The sequence below is a fragment of the Lissotriton helveticus genome, chromosome 5_1 (assembly GCF_964261635.1).
Source record: "Lissotriton helveticus chromosome 5_1, aLisHel1.1, whole genome shotgun sequence".
NCBI lineage: Eukaryota > Metazoa > Chordata > Amphibia > Caudata > Salamandridae > Lissotriton > Lissotriton helveticus.
This window is the reverse complement of record NC_136065.1, coordinates 581,260,143-581,282,730: the sequence shown is the minus strand read 5'-3', so window position 1 is coordinate 581,282,730 and position 22,588 is coordinate 581,260,143. Positions and strand designations below refer to the sequence as shown.

Genomic DNA, 22,588 nt, shown 5'->3' with positions numbered 1-22,588 from the left:
CAGTCGAAATTACTGCTACCATGAAGACCATCCACTAGGGGGCTCAATCTGACCACTGCTCCCACCACGCCTTCACACAAGGACTCCTACCAATCAGAGAAGCACTAACACCAATCCTCAATGCCTCCATCAACCCAGCCACATTTATGGGGACAAGGAAACATGCCACTGTCATACATTTGATCAAGAAACCATCCACTGACCCAGCTATGCTTTCCCAATACAGACCTATCTCCCTTTAACCATACCCACCAAAGGTCTTAGAGAAACTAATAAACCGCCACCTCACTGACCAACTCAGCAACCACCAACTCCTTTGATGCCACACAGTTCGGATTTAGGCAAAACTACAGTAATGAAACAGCACTCATTGCCACCACAGATGACATCAGCATGATCGTCGACAGAGGAGACACCTTAGCAGTCATTCTCCTCGACCACTCTGCAACATTTGACACAGTTTCACATCCCAAACTCATCAGGTGCCTGCATGAGATTGGCATCCAAAGACCTGCTCTTCCGCTGGCTCAGCTCCTTCTTAACGAATAGAACACAAGCTGTCAGCATAGCACCTTACTCCGCAGAAGCCCGCAAACTTATCTGTGGAGTGCCTCAAGGTTGCTCAAAGCCCACCCTCCTCAACGGATACATGATCCCTCTGACTAACGTCATCAACGCATGCGACAACAACACCCTACGCCGACGACATGCACCTTATACTCTCCCTGTCCGATAAGACCCACAACACAAGAAACAAGTTCATTTCCTGGATTACCAAAGTCCCTAACTGCTTGAATGCCAGCTATGTCAAACTCAACATCAGAAAGACAGAAGTAGTGATTTTGTCAAAAACACTTTGCCATGGGACTTAAATTGGTGGCTGGCTGAACTTGGACCCACACCCAGCACCCACGCCAGGAACATCAGAATAATCAGAGGCATAAAAATGGACATGACCGCACAAGTCAATGCAGTCACTGCATCCTGCTTCAAAACCTTGAAGATGCTGAGGAAGATCTTCAAATGGCTCCCATTAGGGTGGGCAAATTGTGGGATTTCCCCTACCAGCATGGGCCTTTTTGAATCTAGTAACTCAGTGGAATGCAGGGTGGTGTATATTGTTTGGGTTCATGCACATTATCCTATCCAGATTGCCTTCAATATCAATGTGTAGTTCAAAACAACTATTTTGCCTTATTTACGTCACAGAAAATCCAGGCAATTCCAGCCAATAGAAAACATTGTACCCTTCCACCATTCTGCATTCCCACAATTCTTCTGATTGAAATGCTGCCCCCCTTTTGTTGATTTACCTAGTTCACGTTGAGGGACTGGACCAAAACTGTAACCATGTGACGATCTCATTGAACCCACATTCACATCAATCACATGGTGCAGGTTTTCGTTGCTCTCTGTTGTGGGCGCTAGTCCTGCCCACATTAGTGCTGAGTAGTTTTAATTGGCAGAAGTGTAAGAATGATGGCACATAGGACCTTTGTTTATCTTCGTTGATTTTAGAACTTTCCCTCCGGAAAATATGAGAATAATCTGTGATTTAGTTTAAGTTTGACATTTGCAGGGCATTCTGGGTATGAATAAGCACTGACTTTAGGGCCAAATACGAAGGTCCTGCCTGTTCTGAAAGCTGTGACAAGAGATATCACAGCAAAACGTTTGTTGATACAGTTTTTGGAAAAAACATCACACTTTTTTGCACAGCATTTTCTCCATATATAAAAGAAACTAAATCTTGCAACATTTTGACTGTGTACTTGGTTCCCTCCTTAGGAATCTACAAAACCTTGGTACCTTTAGAATCTCTAAAACGTGGGGAAAGTTGGTCTCGATAACTTTTGTGGAAATAAACTATGGGAACTTAAACGCTAGCTGCCTCAAACAGCAAAAAAACGGACTTGGCGCTGGAAGTGAAATCCTTAGGACTTAAGAAGCTAACTCATGACCTAAACAAGTATGCATGTTACAGGCAGCCAGAAAGTTAAATTGTCACTTAAACTCTTTGTCATGGGTATTACAATAAGCATTGGAAAAGCTAATAGATCCCAACTTCATAATGTGAGTGCCAAGCTGCTGACTTTGCCAATGCTTGTTTGTAAAGCATTGCTTTGAAAAGTTTTTTAAAAATCAAAAGACTGAATGGAAAGAAAACACGAAAGAAAACACGTAATGGTATTTCAAAACTGCACATTAACTTCAATATTTTCAATCTTTATGAAAAACCTGCTAGATTGTTTAAATACTTTTCACTCAGGGCGTACATTTCGCCTACTCTTCCTATTAGCTGCCTGTTATGATACATATTTAAATCACCCCAGATCTGTCCCTTGGACTCAATGCTCCTAGGGCGCTCCCACGATGATGAGCTCTCGGAGCAAATGTTTCTATTTCCATCACTGTCAGTAAGGTATTCAGGCCAGATAGATTGTACTCCAGTCCTCCCATTCTGAGGCTGTCATCTTTTCATTTATGTACGTTTTAATTTATATACGAATGTGTGCGTAGCTAGTGGCTCTAAAAATACAATATGTGTGTTTGCGTTGGGGGAGTGGGGGGTGTTAAAAGTCAGACTCCTCGAGGTGACCTGAGGGCGAAGTTGCCTCCATTCCGGCTGCTGACCTCTGTGTACCAGCCCCGCTCCCCTTGTTTCTTCTCTGACGCGGTTGTGACTTTAGACGTTTAGATTACCGCAGACACAATCACTCTGCCACTGCCAGAACTATTCACTGCAACCATCCATATTTATTTTAATAAACTACAAGCCTAAATCACGTGTCTCTGATTACACTTGGCTGAGAGCTTAAAAATAGGAGCTTGTGAATGTTGCTAGGCGCGCTGTACGGGCGAGCTGGCTCCCTTTTTCACAGGCTGCTACGTGATACTGTCAGGTGTGAAAGTCCTCGTGTTTTGTGTCCTGCATGTTATGTCCCGTTGAAGCATTCAGACAGCTCTGTGAACCGAAACGTTTTCAGCCCCTCGCAGCATTCGTACGAAAGCGAATAAAAACATCAAGAAACATTCATTGAAATCGATGCCCTAGCAGCTATCTATATTATCATTAGAAAATTCGAACAGAATGACATTTCCAGCCCCCTTTCCCCACAGTACTAAGGGCGTTTCTATGCTTATATTCTCGGGGATATATCACTGTCAAAATGAGCCAATAAAAAACAGGACCTACTTTATTACTTGATTCTTCAGCGAGCTAGGCGGAGAAGGAAAGGGTATCCAAAGCATGACATGCAAACTCCTACTGAGCACAAGAGATCAGTGCTTTGTGCATCATTATGCATGTTTACACAAGTTTCGAAATTATCATAGGAGTATTTCACAACCCGTCTATTCTGCTGCCAAAAGCCAAAGCAACATAAATAAGCTTTTTTATTAATGCACTGGTACATAGGGTACCCACTGCACATACATACTTGCTTTTGAGTGCCCGTTTCCCAACATACCTGCCGGCTGCATCACAAAGGTCTGCGCCGCCTTGGCGCAGACCTGTTGAGGCTCCTGCAGTGTGTAAAGTGAATTCATTTAACCCGATAGTTCTCCGAGCTGGATCCTGATTTTTATACAGTACACTTTGGAAACAATGAGAGACATGTTTGCCTCTTTCAGTTTCTGAGCGATACAAAAGGGGATGATGGACGGAGCGTTTGAACAAATCAAACACTCACCCCCAGTCAACTGATCTGGGTTTAATCCATCACCATTCTTTAGCCCACTCAGCCACCCCATTTCAGACATGGCTATATACAAATCAGTCTGACCCTTTGCCTCATGGGAAAAGTCCAGCCCGAACTGCCAAGCCATGTCTTCCATGGACCGGAAACAAGCATCCTGGGACCGGTTTCTGATTCATAATCCTCATCAGCCAGGCTATCTTGAATCCAGTGGCCAAGTGAGCAATGGACTCACGTCTGAGCATACCCTGCCACACTTAGGGCGAACAAAGCGATACAAAAGGGGATGATGGACGGAGCGTTTGAACAAATCAAACACTCACCCCCAGTCAACTGATCTGGGTTTAATCCATCACCATTCTTTAGCCCACTCAGCCACCCCATTTCAGACATGGCTATATGCAAATCAGTCTGACCTTTTGCCTCATGGGAAAAGTCCAGCCCGAACTGCCAAGCCATGACTTCCATGGACCGGAAACAATCATCCTGGGACCGGTTTCGGATTCATAATCCTCATCAGCCAGGCTATCTTGAATCCAGTGGCCAAGTGAGCAAGGGACTCACGTCTGAGCATACCCTGCCACACTTAGGGCGAACAAAGCGATACAAAAGGGGATGATGGACGGAGCGTTTGAACAAATCAAACACTCACCCCCAGTCAACTTATCTGGGTTTAATCCATCACCATTCTTTAGCCCACTCAGCCACCCCATTGCAGATATGGCTATATGCAAATCAGTCTGACCCTTTTCCTCATGGGAAAAGTCCAGCCCGAACTGCCAAGCCATGTCTTCCATGGACCGGAAACAAGCATCCTGGGACCGGTTTCGGATTCATAATCCTCATCAGCCAGGCTATCTTGAATCCAGTGGCCAAGTGAGCAAGGGACTCACGTCTGAGCATACCCTGCCACACTTAGGGCGAACAAAGCGATACAAAAGGGGATGATGGACGGAGCATTTGAACAAATCAAACACTCACCCCCAGTCAACTGATCTGGGTTTAATCCATCACCATTCTTTAGCCCATTCAGCCACCCCATTTCAGACATGGCTATATGCAAATCAGTCTGACCCTTTGCCTCATGAGAAAAGTCCAGCCCGAACTGCCAAGCCATGCCTTCCATGGACCGGAAACAAGCATCCTGGGACCGGTTTCGGATTCATAATCCTCATCAGCCAGGCTATCTTGAATCCAGTGGCCAAGTGAGCAAGGGACTCACGTCTGAGCATACCCTGCCACACTTAGGGCGAACAAAGCGATACAAAAGGGGATGATGGACGGAGCGTTTGAACAAATCAAACACTCACCCCCAGTCAACTTATCTGGGTTTAATCCATCACCATTCTTTAGCCCACTCAGCCACCCCATTGCAGACATGGCTATATGCAAATCAGTCTGACCCTTTTCCTCATGGGAAAAGTCCAGCCCGAACTGCCAAGCCATGTCTTCCATGGACCGGAAACAAGCATCCTGGGACCGGTTTCGGATTCATAATCCTCATCAGCCAGGCTATCTTGAATCCAGTGGCCAAGTGAGCAAGGGACTCACGTCTGAGCATACCCTGCCACACTTAGGGCGAACAAAGCGATACAAAAGGGGATGATGCGTGACTCGGTCAGGAAAACCACTCCTATGAATTCTAGAGAAGTACAGATGGAGACATCCTCAGGTACAAGAAGTGTAACAGTAGTAACCCCAGAAGAAATAGAGAGATGGACACGAGAAATAGAGAAACAAAAGTCACAGCCAAAAGTATTGGATATATTTAAATTAAGAGTCGAATTAGAAGAAATGATGGCTGGAAATGTGGGATTGGACAGATTACATACATTCAGAGAAGATGAGTTGTTGTTTATATGTAAAAGCATTACTAGAAATACAAGAGTCTTTCATGAAAAATTAATGGATATGGCAGCTAATATGGGAATTGACATTGGCAAATCTAAAGTGTTACAGAAACCATATCGAGCTGAATTTTTTGACAAAGACTTGGAAAATATGAATGTGTCAGGTAGAAAAGTATACATTAAGGAGCTTATGTCATTATTACAGAAATGGGGTGACCTAGAAAAATGGAAAACTAGATGGGCAAAGAAAAAAAGAAGAGGCTCGGACAAAACAAACTGCATCCGAATATGTGGTAAAAGATGCAGATAAGGTGGAAAGTTTGTGTCCCATGAGAGAGGTACCAGGTAGAGGTTATGTACATGTCCCATGGTCCCAACATGATATTTTGTCATTTACAAATGATTTCCCAAAACTTCGAGAACATCCTGTAGAATGGTATAGACACGTTGAGAGATTTGTGAAGGTTTCAAAATGTTTTTTGAAAGATTTAGATGGACTATTTGACATTGTCGTTCCTGTAGATTTGTGGACAAAATGTAAAATTACTGTTAATTGGCCTAGTGATGAGTACCCTAGAGACCCAAAGACAGAGGCACCTTCTGATGAGGTTATGAAAAAATATAACCAGGTAATACTCTACCTCAAAGGGAAGGTGCCTGCAAAAGAGACAGATTGGACTAGGATAGATAGAACCACTCAGAATAAAGATGAATCTGTGCATGCGTATTATGAACGTCTGTTACAAATATTGAAACAGTAAAGTGGTTTAGATAATATCGATATGAAAGACATGACACATTTCATCTATCGGTTTGTGTCAGGATTAAGGCCAGAAATTTAGCAATAGATTAAAGACCATAAAATTTGCTGGCAGGCCAAACCGATTGAAAAAACCCTTAAATAAGCAAAGTATTGTGAAGACGAACTTGACAATAAACAAAAAGAGTTCAAGGAAAAGGTAATGTGGGCACAAGTAAAATTAGCAGAGCATCAGGAGCTTCAATTGAGCCATGTAAACAATAACCAGACTCAGGGAGATGGTAATGGGGGTAAGCCAAAGGGAAAATTTAATAGAGAGGAAGCCAAAAAGAAGTTCCTTTGTCACGGGTGCGGCAAGTTGACATTGTCGTTCCTGTAGATTTGTGGACAAAATGTAAAATTACTATTAATTGGCCTAGTGATGAGTACCCTAGAGACCCAAAGACAGAGGCACCTTCTGATGAGGTTATGAAAAAATATAACCAGGTAATACTCTACCTCAAAGGGAAGGTGCCTGCAAAAGAGACAGATTGGACTAGGATAGATAGAACCACTCAGAATAAAGACGAATCTGTGCATGCATATTATGAACGTCTGTTACAAATATTGAAACAGTATAGTGGTTTAGATAATATCGATATGAAAGACATGACACATTTCATCTATCGGTTTGTGTCAGGATTAAGGCCAGAAATTTCGCAATAGATTAAAGACCATAACGGGTGCGGCAAGTTGAGGCACTGGAAGAACAAGTGTAAGGCTATGCAAAACAGTAATGTGCAAACTAATGATTTGAATCCACAGACGCAGAATGAGGTGCCACAGAAACAAAAGCAGCAGGTAATACAAAACCAGTTACCCCTTGCACCTATGCCAAATTTTAGGAGCAAAGCACATCAGAGTGTGGATACCACAAATTGGGAGGGAAGTGAAAGGAGAGACACAGCAACCTCACAATTTCTTTTGAGTGATACGTTTTTCTGTGAGGACACCTACTGACGGTGCCTGAGAGGGGAGGACGAGGAGTGCGTACTTGGAGCCTCCTTGCCGGTAGATCAGTCAGGTCCATACATTGAAGGAAAGGTTGAAGGAAATGCTGTCACCTTTCTATTGGACACTGGTGCTACCCATTCAACTGTAAGAACAGCAGATGTTCCAAACCTACCCCTCTCGGGATAAGCGATCCAAGTAGTGGGCGTTTCTAATAAACAAATCAGTACCCCAGTTACAGAACCAATGGAAGTTAGAATAGGCAATTTTAAAGAAATGCACAGATTTGTTGTATGTGATTCAAGTCTGGTAAACCTGTTAGGCAGAGACTTGTAGTGCAAAATGAAATGCACCATCTTTTGCACCCCAAGTGGTGTTGAAATTCAAACCCCAGACGAAGACGGAGTTTATAAATTAATGTTAGCAAAACAGGAAACTGAAAATAAAACGTTGACCATAGAAGATATACCAAAAGAGTTACAACAGACTGTAAATCCTAATGTGTGGGATTTTACTGGAAAAGATGTAGGATTAATGGCAAATGTTGATCCAATAAAAGTGACAGTAAAGGAAGGTGCAGTTTACCCAAATACTCGACAGTACAAAATGAGTCCAGAAATAAAAGCAGGTGTTGCAGCAGAAATAAAGCGTTTGGTTGAAGCAAGTATTTTACAAGAAATAATGAGCAGTCCATGTAATTCTCCCATAATTGGCATAAAGAAACCGAGTTGCAAGTATAGGGTCGTACAAGACCTCCGAAAAATTAATAAGATTGTTGTCCCATGCTGTCCAGTTGTGCCAAATCCTGAAGAAATTCTGGATCAGATACCGTGGGAAGCTGGATTGTTCACCGTGATCGATTTGTGTCATGCATTTTTCTCGATTCTGTTGCATCCAGACAGCAAATTTATTTTCTCTTTTGAATTCGACAGTCATGTGTACGTCTGGAACCGCTTTTGAAAAAGTGCCTTGAGTCTTTGGTGCTGCCTGGACAGTCAGTACTGGTCCAGTATATAGATGACCTATTGGTGGTGTCTAAAACTCGAAATGACTGTGTTGTCGATACCATTGCTTTGCTGAATCATTTGGGTGAAGGAGGGCATAACGTGTCACCTGAGAAATTACAATTTTGTACCACGTCAGTGAAATATCTGGGGCACCAGATAGAAAGAGGGGTCAGAAGAGTCACCTCAGAAAGGATCAGAATAATCAAAAACATGAATCTCCCTAAAACTCAAAAAGAGAACAGAATGTTTCTTGGAGTTGTAGGTTACTGCAGGCAGTGGATTGTGGGATTTGCAGTCCTAGCAAAACCATTGATACAAATGACAAAGAAAAGAGCAAAAGACCCAGTGGAATGGGATGATCAAAGCATGTCTACTTTCTTGAAATTACGAGAATGTCTGTGTACAGCTCCAGCATTAGGGATGCCTGACTATTCAAAGGATTTTGCACTATTCTGTGACACACGAGATAATTGTGCACTTTCAGTCTTGACCCAAACTCATGGTTTAATGAGATGTCCTATTGCATATTTTTCTTCCACACTGGACCCAGTGGCATCTGCATTGCCAGGATGCCTGAAAGCAGTAGCTGCAACCTGCATGAGCCTTCAGCAAAGTGAGTCCATTATTATGGGACGTCCAGTGACAGTGCATGTTCCACATGCAGTTGTGATTTTGTTAACAAGGACCAAGACTCAGTATCTCACTCCTAGTCGGCTGACTAGGTATGAGAGAATCCTTGTAGGTGCAGGAAATGTAACCATTGCTAGGTGTAATATTCTGAACCCAGAAACACTGCTACCTAATTCACACTTTGCAGAAGTGAAGGGAGAAGTCGAACATGATTGTATCGACTTGACTGAATACAGTACAAAACCATGTCCTGACATAAGAGAAGAGCCATTAATTGATTCTGAATATGAGCTATTTGTAGATGGCTCATATATGGGACATGAGGAAGGAGGTTTGAGTGCTGCCTATGCAGTGTGCATGTTGGGGGGTCAAATTGAAGCATCCTATTTACCTGGAGTCAAGTCTGCACAAGTAGCTGAATTGATTGCATTAACAAAAGCCTCCAAATTTGGGAAAAATTGGAAAGTAACCATATACACTGTTAGCCAGTATGGTTACGGGGTTGTGCACGACTATGGCCAATTATGGATGCAAAGGAAGTTTCTGACTTCTTCAGGTACTCCAATTAAAAATTGTCATTATGTAAAAGATTTACTTGAAGCAATCCAATTGCCAAAAGAAGTGGCTGTGGTCAAGTGTGCTGCTCACAAATCTGGAAATGTCAAAGTGACAGCTGGTAACCGATATGCTGACCAGTTAGCCAACCATTGCACCAAATTTAGAATGGCTGTAAACAAGAAAATTGGAGTAGGTGGAAGCAGCTGCCAACTTATGTTGCTTGAAGGTGTGAGAACGTGGGAAGAAGTGAGAGACTTGCAAAATGAAGCAGAACCAAAAGAAAATGAAGAGTGGAGAAAGATAGGTTGTCAGAGAAGGGTTGAAAATGGTGTCATTTTTTACCTTGATGGTAGGCCTGTGTTACAAGACTGTTTGCTTGCTCCTATGGCTAGGATGTTCCACGGAGAATCTCATTTGGGAAGCAGAAGCACTTTACGCACAATCTCAATGGGAATTTCCCACCTGAATGTATAAAACTATATGTTTTTATTTAAAGAACAATTGTTAAAGTAAATTTAAACATTTATTTCCGACACCATAAATGTTTTTTTCAACTAACATCTTATAGCAAATCATAAAACATGGTTATTTTCAAAACATGTACAATCTTTGAAAATCATATACAGATATGCGGTTTGCAAAATTTAACAATTCATCTGTAATTTCTTGAAGATGCTCTATGCATTTCGGGTCACACCGGACCCTTCATCAGGAGCAAGTGTCATCTAAAAAACAATGTTACACAGCAATAAGCAGAATTTACCAACTGGAGTATACAATGTATACATTATTCAAAAAAGCAATGCAAATGAGACCCATTGTTACGGGATGCGGAACCATCTTCGAACCATTAGGTCAATATATAGATACCTTTCTTCAACCTTTTGTACAACAGTGGAGATCCTACGTCAAAGACACTACTGACTTTTTAAATAAAATCGAAGAAGTATCTTGCACAGAGAACATGCTGTTATGCACAGTGGACGTTAAGTCACTTTATACCTCAATCCCCCATCTCAAGGGTATTGAGGCAGTGGAGTGGGCATTACTACAACAAAGAGACATCAAGGCAGATAAAATTTTCATATTGGAAATTTTGCATTTTTGTTTGTTTCATAGTTATTTTGTCTGAAACAATCAATTTTTCCTTCAACAGAAAGGCACGTCTATGGGTTTTGCCGGAGCGCCGGCATATGCCAATACCTATATGGCTAAATTTGAATCTGATAACATCTTCAATGATCAGGAATGGAGCACCAGTATCAGACTGTTTTGCAGGTTCATAGATGACATTTTCATCCTCTGGACAGGCGATAGACACAGTCTAGAGAGAAAACTCTTACAATTGAACACGTATGATGACAATTTTCAATTCACTCATGATATCAGTGATTCTCAAATATCGTTTTTAGATGTAGCAGTTAAAATTGAAAACCAACAAATCAGCACATCCCTCCACAGAAAAAACACTGATGTTAACAATGCGCTTAAATACCAAAGCTTTCATCCATTAAGTTTGAAGAAAAATCTCCCTTTTTCTCAATTTATGAGATTAAAACGCATTTGTTCTGACAAAGTAGATCTGGAAACTCAATTAAAAATTCAGGTGTTAAAATATGAGGAGAGGGGATATCCTACTAAGATAATTGAGCAGGCAAATAAAAGAATTCACGCCATGGAACGCAAAAACTTGTTGATTCAGAAACCAAAGGTCAAACAAGAAAGACATGTATTTGTTTCCAAATTCAACACAAGCAGTCAAAAAATTAAGAACATAATTAACCGCCATTGGGTTCTTTTGGAAAATGAATTGGATTTTCAAGGTTTATATTGCGTTAAACCCTTGTTTGCTTATACCAGTTCCAAGAATATCAAAGAAATTTTAAAATTTCCAACGTACAAGAAAGATACTGTGAACAGAGGAATGAAAAAATGTGCGAATTGTGTTCATTGTAGCAACGTTATTGTAGGAAACAAATTACACCATCCTCAGTCAGGAAAAGAGATTGTATTACATCATAATGCAGACTGCAACTCCAAAAACCTGATCTACTATATAAAATGCCCCTGTGGGAAAATGTATGTAGGCAAAACGGAAAGGAAACTAAAAGTGCGTATTTCAGAACACAAGAGCACTATAAGGAATTCAAACTTAAAAAGTAATTTGGCGTCCCACTGGATTCAAGAAAGGCACAGTATTTCACAAGTACAGTTTTCTGTGTTAGAACAGGTAGTTCTCCCTGAAGGTGTGGATCATACCAGATCTCTCCTCCAGAGAGAAGCATTTTGGATAAAAAAATTGGGAACCCAAGAACCAAAAGGTTTAAATGACAAGTTTGATTTATCATGTTTTTTGTAATATTCGCTTACTGCTCTGTATATTGTTGATTCAGTACCCATGTAAATATTGTAAATATGGTGCAATGTGTTATATTTGCAACTACATCAAGCAATCACTCGCTCACATTTTTATTCATTTTTCACACATTTTCACTTTTCTAGCATAGTGGCATTGATGATAATGTTAGAGAATCAATAAAGTTTTTTCAAAGTCTTTGTATATATCACCCGGATGAAGGGGGCGAGTTTAGGTCCTGCTTGGTCACTTTTGTTTTGATTCCCAGTGAGGTTTGGGATTTAATTTTTGGGTTATCAGTTTACATTGGTATCGTTGTCAGTTTTGAGTATTTCTGAGAAAGTTTGCAGCGTTTTCATTTTTTCCACCATTCAAAGATGGCGGCTAAAGACATGTTTGGAATAGTAGTCCGTTTTTTATGATTGTTGATGGAGTTTGAGTATTAGTTCCGCTTTTCGGTTAGGAACCACACAGTCGTTTTCCCAAAGAGGTTCGTTGAAGTGGAGTCGTTTTGAACACGGGAGGAAGTCCCGGTAAGTTTGCATTTTGAGATGCGCGTTATTGACGAGAGTTGTGTGAAGAGTAGAGGTCTGATGATTGTTTGGTTGGTATTTGACTTTCACAGAGTTCCCCGACGCAGGCTTTGGCTTGAAAGGTGAAAGCACGAGAGTTTTTTCAAAGGTGGCAGCGGCATTCAGAATACTTTGAGGAAGTCCTTCGGTAAGTCCTGAAGGCTGAGTTTTGATCAGGTTTTAAGTATCATTTAAAGCGCAGGTTAGATTTCATGTTGGTTCTTTTTTCCAGATTTACGAGTATTGAGTAGGATGGATCATGTAAGTTGAGATCTTGATTACATTTTGAACACTGAGGTGAAGGGCACTACACATGCACCACAGGATGATTGCACCACAATTTGCATTGCTTTTTTGAATAATGTATACATTGTATACTCCAGTTGGTAAATTCTGCTTATTGCTGTGTAACATTGTTTTTTAGATGACACTTTCTCCTGATGAAGGGTCCGGTGTGACCCGAAATGCATAGAGCATCTTCAAGAAATTACAGATGAATTGTTAAATTTTGCAAACCGCATATCTGTATATGATTTTCAAAGATTGTACATGTTTTGAAAATAACCATGTTTTATGATTTGCTATAAGATGTTAGTTGAAAAAAACATTTATGGTGTCGGAAATAAATGTTTAAATTTACTTTAACAATTGTTCTTTAAATAAAAACATATAGTTTTATACATTCAGGTGGGAAATTCCCATTGAGATTGTGCGTAGGGGTCGGGACCCAAAGGTCTCGAGGTAGGGAGGTTAAGTTAGAGACACGGCTAAGGACAAACGTGTCACTCCTGCAGCACGCTTGGTAAAGTGGATTATTAAGAAAACTCAGTTAAAAGTCAGGTACTTTGAAAAAGGGAGTGCATCTCCATATCTCATAAAGCAGAAGCACTTTGCCATAGATGTTTAATCTGTCAATAAATGAATCCTGGAAAGAAAACTGTAGTGTTACCAGGAAAGATTGGGAAGGCAGAGGGTCCCTTCATACGATTGCAGATTGATTTCATTCAGTTACCCCCTTGCCGAGGACTAAAATACATTCTTGTCATTGTCTGCCTATTTTCCAAATGGGTGGAAGCTTACCCCACACGTGGGAATGATAGCATCACTGTAGCCAAACTCCTACTTAGAGAACTCACACCACGTTTTGGTTTTCCAGTAACGATTCAGACCGAGGCTGCCATTTTAATAATGAAATAATTGGCCTAATCTGTGAAACATTCAATGTTAAGCAAAAGTTGCACTGTGCATACCACCCAGAGGCTGCTGGAGTGGTAGAACAACTGAATGGCACAATCAAGTCGAGATTGGGAAAGATGTATGAATCTATCCGATTAGAGTGGCCAGATGCATTACCTCTTGTTCTGATGGGACTCAGAAGTATTCCAGACCGGAACACAGGCTTGAGTCCTCATCAAATACTAATGGGAAGAGCATTGAGGTAAGCATGGGTGCCAGGACACAATCTGATAAATATATCTGATTATTTAGTACCTGAGGACTGCAAAGAACTGGCTGACTAAGTGCGTCCTATCTCTCACCTGGTTGGGGAACACGCTTTCGCCAGACAAGCAACTTCAGCACATGACCTGAACCCAGTTGACTGGGTAGTACTAAAGAAACATACTCGAAAATCTTGCCTTGCACCGAGGTGGGGAAAACCACGACAAGTAATTCTGGTTATAACCACAGCTGTAAAGTGCGAAGGAGTTCCACAATGGATCCATGCCAGTCACACAAAAAGAGTGACTGAACCTGATGAAACTGAAGCTGAAGGTTGTGCTGCTGAGGGGTCTCACGATATCCATCCTGAAGTAGCTGAAGAGGAACAACCGAGCACCAGTCAAGATCATTGGATTCCAGTAGTTGAGATACCTGCAGAATACGTGAGAACCAGAAGTCAGACTTATTTACACAGTCAGAGTGATAGTGAGGACGAGATAGGTCTAGAAGAACGTACTCAGATTACAGAAATCCAAGCCAGCAGCAATTCTGAGGAGGAACAGATAAGGAAAGATCAGAATACTCAGACAAATGATACTCCACCAAGAACTTTTGAGTCTGAAGAGGGACAGATAGGTAATAGAGCGAGAGCTCAGGCAGAAGAAAATCAAGGGTTCGAAGAGCTTGAGCAGGATCAGTTAGGAGTAGAAAAATGTGTTCAGGAAGAAGAAGGTGATTTAAATCAAAGACAAATTCAACAGACACCTGTACAAGGCCAGATTAGTAACCAGGCAGAAGAAACCGAAATAAGACCTGGACCTAGTCAGATAGAGCGGAATACAGAAGACAGTATTGAAATAGATGTGCCACAACTGAACTAAAATAAGCGAACACTGGAAGAAGGCCAGAGCACAGTGCCAGCTAAAAAGATCAGAAAAGGAGACAAGTGGCCTAGGTTTGTCAAAAGACTGAGATTACGTCTAAAGAAAATAAATGAAGAACCAGAACAAGTAAATAAAATAACCAGTCAAGCTGAACCGTCTGTAATACAACCGAGAAGGAGAAGTCCATGACTGAAAAGACTGAATAATAAATACAGAGGCCCTGAATGGACTTACATCCTTCTTGAAGATTTTGAAAACTTAGAAATAAGTGATGAAAGTGCTGACGAATTGATTGCTGATCAGACTGACGGAGAAGTGAGACCCACTTGAAAATTTCACAGGGTAAAAGACTGTGTAAAAGCTACAAAGAGGGGTTAAGTCTCCTTGGTCAGAAATGGCTGATCATATTGTTAATGGAAGACCCAAAAGAAACTGTTTAAAAACATGCTGTAGAATATGCACATGTAGTATAGCGATAGTACTCATAGTATGTTTAGGACTGACAATAGCTATTCCTTACATAAAGAGTAGAGACATGAAGAATGATACTAATGAGCTACAAACGATATATACACCTAGAAGAATAGATACACAAGAGAAGGCACTTAGCATTAAACAACAGAAGGTAGATTTAGAAGCATCAGATGAGGAAGGATTACATTATACTGGAATTAAAAACAGAACTCACTTAAATGTATTTGAAAACTTATTAGTACACTATGTAGAAGCTATGGAAATAGAAGATTGCTATGTTTTTATGAAGTTACCTACTTCAGTAGCTGAAGGTGTGACTTACCACCATTTACCACTAACATATGGTATTTCATGTAGTATTTTAGCTAGCTTATTCTATAAGAAAGGACCTTTACAGTATTACTATTCTAATTTAGATGTGATATTTTCTGAACTCCCTATCCGTAGTAACCTGAATCCTGTACATACTAAGAGTGATGTAACACTCTTAGTATGTTACATCACTCTTATTCACCCAGTATAATACTTTGAATTGGGTGAATACTTTCTAACTATAGGTACAATAGATATAGCTGAAGCACACAAGAATAATTTAACATGTTTATTACAAGAAAAAGAGAAAATATTTTTTAATATGTTTGAGAAAAGGAGAGAGAATTTCTAAAGAAAGGCAAATGACAAGAATCATAAAATTCCTAAATGGGCTGAAAATATAGTGTTCATCCCAAATGGCATGACTCATGCTGCTACCTTGCTGGATTTCGAACAGAGGGGGAAACTCCGTCTCCATAGAGAAAGAACAAGTTATTATAACAGGTGCAAAGTCAAAATATCGATTCCTAATTATCGACTTACATTAATATCGAGTTTAAAATATCGAAGGTGAAGAATATCGAGGTCAAGAATATCGTTGGACAGAATATCGACCCTAAAGTAAGAAATATCGATTTTATTTATATCGATGTAAGTAATATCGAAGTTAAGTAATATTGATATCAATTATATCGATGTTACTAATTTCGATGTTACTAATATCGAAATTTGTTTGTTGTTATGTATGTTGTTATGTACTTTATTATGTATTTTATATGTATGTGTTATATGTTTTTTTAAAGTATTTTATTTGTTTGAAACTATATGTGTACTATTTGTTGTATATTAAAAATGTTATTTTTAAATTAATTTTTTCTTTTTGTATTGGAGCGGGTTGTGGGTTTATAGGGGAATAAGGTGGGAAGTACTTTAATTATAGTACATTAATTATTAATTTTTAGTAATTGTCATTTAATTTTAATTAATTTTTGCGTTTAAGTTCTAAAGCGGGTTGTGGGTTTATAGAGGAATTGGGTGGGAAGTAATTTAATTGTAATTAAGTCATTATTTATTTTTTATTGGGATTGATAATTTTTTTATTTCTAATTAATTATTAATTGGTAAATAATTCTTTTAATTGCTAATTAATTTTTTCATTAGTAATTAAGGTTTGTAATTGGTAATTACATTTTGTAATTGGCAATTAATTTTTTTAATTGGTAATTAAGGTTTTTAATTGGAAATTACATTTTTTAATTTGCAATTAATTTTTTTAATTGGTAATTAAGGTTTTTAGTTGGAAATTATATTTTTTAATTGGCAATTACGTTTTTTCAATTGGTAATTTATTTTTTACAATCGGTAATTGATATTTTTAATTGTTAATTACTTTTTATTAATTGGAAATTAATTTTATTAATTGGTAATTAATTTTTCATAAAAAATGTTTTTATTTTAAAATACATTTATGGTTTATCATTTCTTAATTGTTAATCAATTTTTAATTACCAATATGTTTTTTGTTTTGAAAAATATTTTAGTGTTCAATATTTATTATTTGGTAATTTATATTTATTAATTCATATTTATTGGTATTTAATGTTAATTTAGTGTTAAATAATTATTCAATTTTAAATATGTTTTTAGTAATTATAAATGGGTATTTGCAAATGATGTAGTTATTTAAAAATCAAATTTTTAAATATTTTATTTATAACAATTATTTATAAGTATGTTATATTTAACTTCTACGCTATCCAATGCTTTCCCTACTGTTGCACTCTCTGGAGTGGGAATAGTAATTGTTACCCCTACGCTATCCAATGCTTTTCCTACTGTTTCACTCTCTGGAGTAATTTTTACCCCTACGCTATCCAATGCTTTCCCGACTGTTGCACTCTCTGGAGTTGGAATAGTAATTTTTACCCCTATGCTATCCATCGCTTTTCCTACCGTTACACTCTCTGGAGTTGGAATAGTAATTTTTACCCCTACGCTATCCAACGCTTTCCCTACTGTTGCACTCTCTGGAGTTGGAATAGTAATTTTTACCCCTACGCTATCCAACGCTTTCCCTACTGTTGCACTCTCTGGAGTGGGAATAGTAATTTTTACCCCTACGCTATCCAACGCTTTCCCTACTATTGCACTCTCTGGAGTTGGAATAATAATTTTTACCCCTACGCTATCCAACGCTTTCCCTACTGTTGCACTCTCTGGAGTTGGAATAGTGATTTTTACCCCTATGCTATCCAATGTTTTCCCTATTGTTGCACTCTCTGGAGTGGGAATAGTAATTTTTACACCTACGCTATCCAACACTTTCCCTACTGTTGCACTCTCTGGAGTAGGAATAGTAATTTTTACCCCTACGCTATCCAACGCTTTCCCTACTGTTGCACTCTCTGGAGTTGGAATAGTAATGTTTACCCCTTCGCTATCCAACCCTTTCCCTACTGTTGCACTCTCTGGAGTTGCAATTGTAATTTTTACCCCTACGCTATCCAATGTTTTCCCTACTGTTGCACTCTCTGGAGTGGGAATAGTAATTTTTACCCCTACGCTATCCAATGCTTTCCCTACTGTTCCACTCTCTGGAGTTGGAATAGTAATTTTTAACCTTACTCTATACAATGATTTCCCTACTGTTGCACTCTCTGGAGTTGGAATAGTAATTTTTACCCCTGTGCTATCCAATTTATTCCCTACTGTTGCACTCTCTGGAGTTGGAATAGTACATTTTTACCTCTACGCTATACAACGGTTTCTCTACTGTTGCGCTCTCTGGAGTGGGAATGGTAATTTTAAGTTCTATGCTATCCAACATTTTTATTACTGTTTTTTTTTTACTCATAGATTTTGAATAGTATTTTTATTTATTGAGTCATTTAATTGTTTTGTATAAATTTAGATAATGTAGTATATAATTAATTTAAAAAATATTAAAGGTATATTTAATTTTTGTAATTTATTAAACGTAATTCTTTACTTTTTATTTATGTTTTTGTTTTATGTTTGTAAATCTATTTGTAATTTATAATATTTTTTATTAATTTACAAATTATTAAAATCATTATTACAACTTGTTAAGTATGTATATATTATATATGTTATGTATATGTTTAATTATTGTATCATTATTATATATGTATGATTTATTAATTTTAAACATTATTAGATATTTTTAATTATGTTTATTTTATTTATTAGTGTTATTTACTCTATTTTACATTTATATTTTTACAGAAAAAAAACGATATTTTTAACATCGATATTTTTAACATCTATATTTGTTTTTTGATATTTTTGTACTTACCATGTTGTAGATAGGATATAGATATTCTTGCATTCGATATTTCTGCATCGATATTCTTGTAGGTCGATATTTTGTAGGTCGATATTTTGACGGTGATTCATTAGAACAATATGTTCATTGGTTCCAGTGAGTGTGAACACAATTACAAGGTAATTGGGGGTTGGGGTTTCAAAGATGGAACTGAACCTGTGTTTCCTGGAGTTTATTTTATATGCGGAAACAAAGCTTATTACAAATTGCCAGATCATTGGTATGGGAGCTGTTCTTTTGGAATAGTATTCCCAAAGATATATCTTGTAAACAAAATCACTGGAAACAATGAAAAAACTAATGGATTAATACGTAGTAAACGAGCTAGTTTTGGAGAAATAGTGGGTGATATATTCAGTGCATTGATACCTACCGTGGGAGTGGCTCTGAATACGCAAAGAATTTGCAAATTGTCAACAGTAGTGGATCATTTATCGACCGATACTGCTGGAGGGTTCTTAATGGTCAATACCGAATTGGTTGCGATCAGATTAATGGTTTTACAAAATCGACTTGCTCTTGATACATTATTAGCAAAAGAGGGCGGAGTCTGTAGAATGTTGAAAGCGCAACATTGTTGCACTTACATACCTGACAAAAGTGTTGAAATTAAAGGGTATGTAAGAAATATTACATATTTGGAAAAAGAGCTCAAACCACTGGAGGTTGATAGTGCATGGAAGAGATTTACTGATGGTGTCTCCTCTATAGGTAATTGGATTTCTAATGTAGGAAAAAGTTTTGTAGGTAGAATACTGATGCCAATGGTGGGAATAGGCCTACTAATTTTAGGGATAATAATTTGTTGCAAATGTTGGAAGCACAAAAAGACATATACAGTAAATAAGAGAGGGAAAAAGAGAAATATTGATGAACTTGAATTAGAAGAGTTGAATGGAAATATATATAAGAAAGTGAAAAACGTTCACACCAACAATGAAAAGAAACAAAATAGAAAGTTTGAAGAAATTGAGCTGGATGAAATGTGAAAAGTTGGCATCTGTTTCATTAATTGGTGATGATATAAAATATCATCAAAGAGGGGATTAATGGAGCAAGGATTCGCACGTAACGCAACTTGTTTGAATTCAGTCCTCTCGACATAACATTAATGCGCTAACCAACATGTTTGTTTTATTAATATTGCATTTCTCAAAACATTGGGTATCTAGAAGAAGCTTGCATATGTGCTTTTACTAATGTTAATCCGCTTGCAATAAAATGGCCGCTGCTACGCGGGATTTCTTACTGTGCATGCGTCTGTCACACTCACGTGACATGATGTACTCTTTGCGTTGGAGGGAATCTTTCGCTTCTGCGCATTAAAACTAAGATGGCTGCTCAGTGTTACAGCATGCATGAAGCTTGCACTGCTGCTTTTGCTAAGCTGTTTGTTCTGCCTAAATTCTAATGCAATAGTTACAATAAAGTAATGGGAATAGAATAGAAGTAAGTGGTATACCGTGCATTCATTTATTCTGTGTTCTAAAACTGTTTCTTCTCTATTTTTCATGTATCGTAATCTTTGGGCATGGGAGGCGCTATTACTCCATCTTGAAAAACCACAGTAAGCATGTCAAACTCCAGAAGGAGCTTAAGTCATTCGTTATTGAACCAAAGCCAAGATTTCATCACACTAGAAGATGCACCTTGGAACCTGACTTGATGACCCCAAGCGGAAGACAAATTGTTAACATTGTATTTCTATAAGAACATCCATTGTTGGGTGGAATAAAGATGCATGAGAAAAATTAAATTGATGGGCGGGAACGTTAATAGAATATTCAGGGGAAAAGTTTCATTTTGGTATGGTGTAATGACCTCTCCTCATTCTTTTGTCCAATCAAAATTGGGGATCCTTACACTTGCAACATTGGGGGGTGGTACACTGACCTGGAAAATAGCATAACTAGGGTACACTTAGCTAGTTAATTTGTCCAGCTTGTCCAAATTGCTGTCCTGTCACTGACCCTGATCGGGGTTTGAAAGCTGAAGTGCTGGCGAAGCACTTTGTCTGAGAAATAGATAACTTTTACCGGATTCTGGCTGTTAGCTGCAGAGAGGGAGTAACGCAGGCGTTACAACTTTAACTGCGGATGCTGATCTTAGCCTTGGTGTTCCTGTCCTGATCCAATTTGGCTTTAGCTTAGCTGTCCTAATTCCGATCTGCACCTGCCTGCCTTTATGGTGCCTGCACTTTCGGGGTTCTGTCCTTTAAACTGACCTCTGGCCAGGGTTAGTTCTTCACACCATTCTAGGTAAATATTAAATGTGGGTATTTTCATTGTACAGTTTCCTTCTCTCTTCCCACCCTCTTGTCAAATGTGTAAAGACTGCTTCATAAGAACTCTGCATATTTTCATTCTAATCATTATTTTCCTAACGAGAATTTTCTATTGTTCAATGCTTGGATTATGACATTTAAAGATTTTAGATAAAAAGTTTAAACCTTCCCTGAGTTGTGGTTATTTATGAGTGCAAATTTTCTTTTTCTACCTATTATTCTAACACCTTTGATCCCTTAGGACTATAGGTACTGATGACGAAGATTGGTAAGTCAATGGTATAGGTCCTAAAGGAAAATTATAAATCACTGATTAGAGTAAGTGCACAGGTTACCTGATTAAAAATCTCATCATATGTTGTTTATGGGCCCAGGTGAGTATGGTAATTTGAGTCGGGTGACCTGCGCGCTCTATCATGGGTTCAATAAATATATTGAAATCATCCCATTGTATATTCTCTATGTATTTCTCTGAGCGCAAGAGTGCACAAGTGACTGGTCGAAAGGGTTCTAGATCTGTTACCGCAATCCCTGAGGGGTCAGGGTAGTCATGTTCAGTGGTTGCCAGGAACTATTTGTTACTTGTTTGGGTTAGGGGGGCTTATGGTGGTACTGTGAGGTAGCTGTACCTAGGCCAACATATACCATGGGGGTGTTTGGAATCAGTCTAGGCACCTCATCTAAAGTTTATGTTGTCCACAAACATGCATACCCTAAGGATTAGTGGGAACTACATGACAATGCATTCTATACCACTTTACTCAAAACCAAGGCACTCTATGTCACTGCACTCTACGCAAGTCTACTTTGCACTACTGTACTTTATGCCATTTCACTCTAGGCCACTCTACTCCACTCTACCACACTACGACACTCCACTCCACAATACTCCACTCTATGATGCTCTAACCTATTAAACTCTATGCATTCTACTCCACCCTACACTATTTGCTGTTCTATGACACTACTACAGCCTTACAATGCCCTCTGAAACTCCCTCTATGCCACTCCATGTCACTTTACTCCACTCTATCCTACAAGACACTACCCCACTCTACTCCACTCCACTCCACTACTACATTCTAATCCACTCCACACCACCCCACACCTCTATATGCCACCCCACTCTGACACTCTACACCATTCCACAAAACTCGATTCCACTCCACTCTACAACACTCTACTTCACTCTGACACTCTATTCCACTTTATGCCACTTAACTTTAGGATACACTACTACCCTCTACGCCCTTCCATTCTATGACACATTACTCCCTCCACACCACTCCATAGCATTTTATGCCACTCTACTCTACGCCACTCCATGACACACCACTCTACAATACACCACTCCACACCACTCCATGAGTCTCTACACCACTCCATAATTCTCTGCTCCACTCCACTTTAAACACGCTACTTTACGA

At 38.9% G+C, this 22,588-nt stretch overlaps 1 protein-coding gene across 1 annotated transcript in view; it reads right to left on the bottom strand.

Moving 5' to 3' along the window:
- The window catches only part of SLC16A12 (solute carrier family 16 member 12), a 1,078,196-nt gene that overhangs the window by 390,232 nt on the left and 665,376 nt on the right, over positions 1–22,588 (bottom strand). The gene's annotated exons all lie outside the window — the stretch shown is intronic.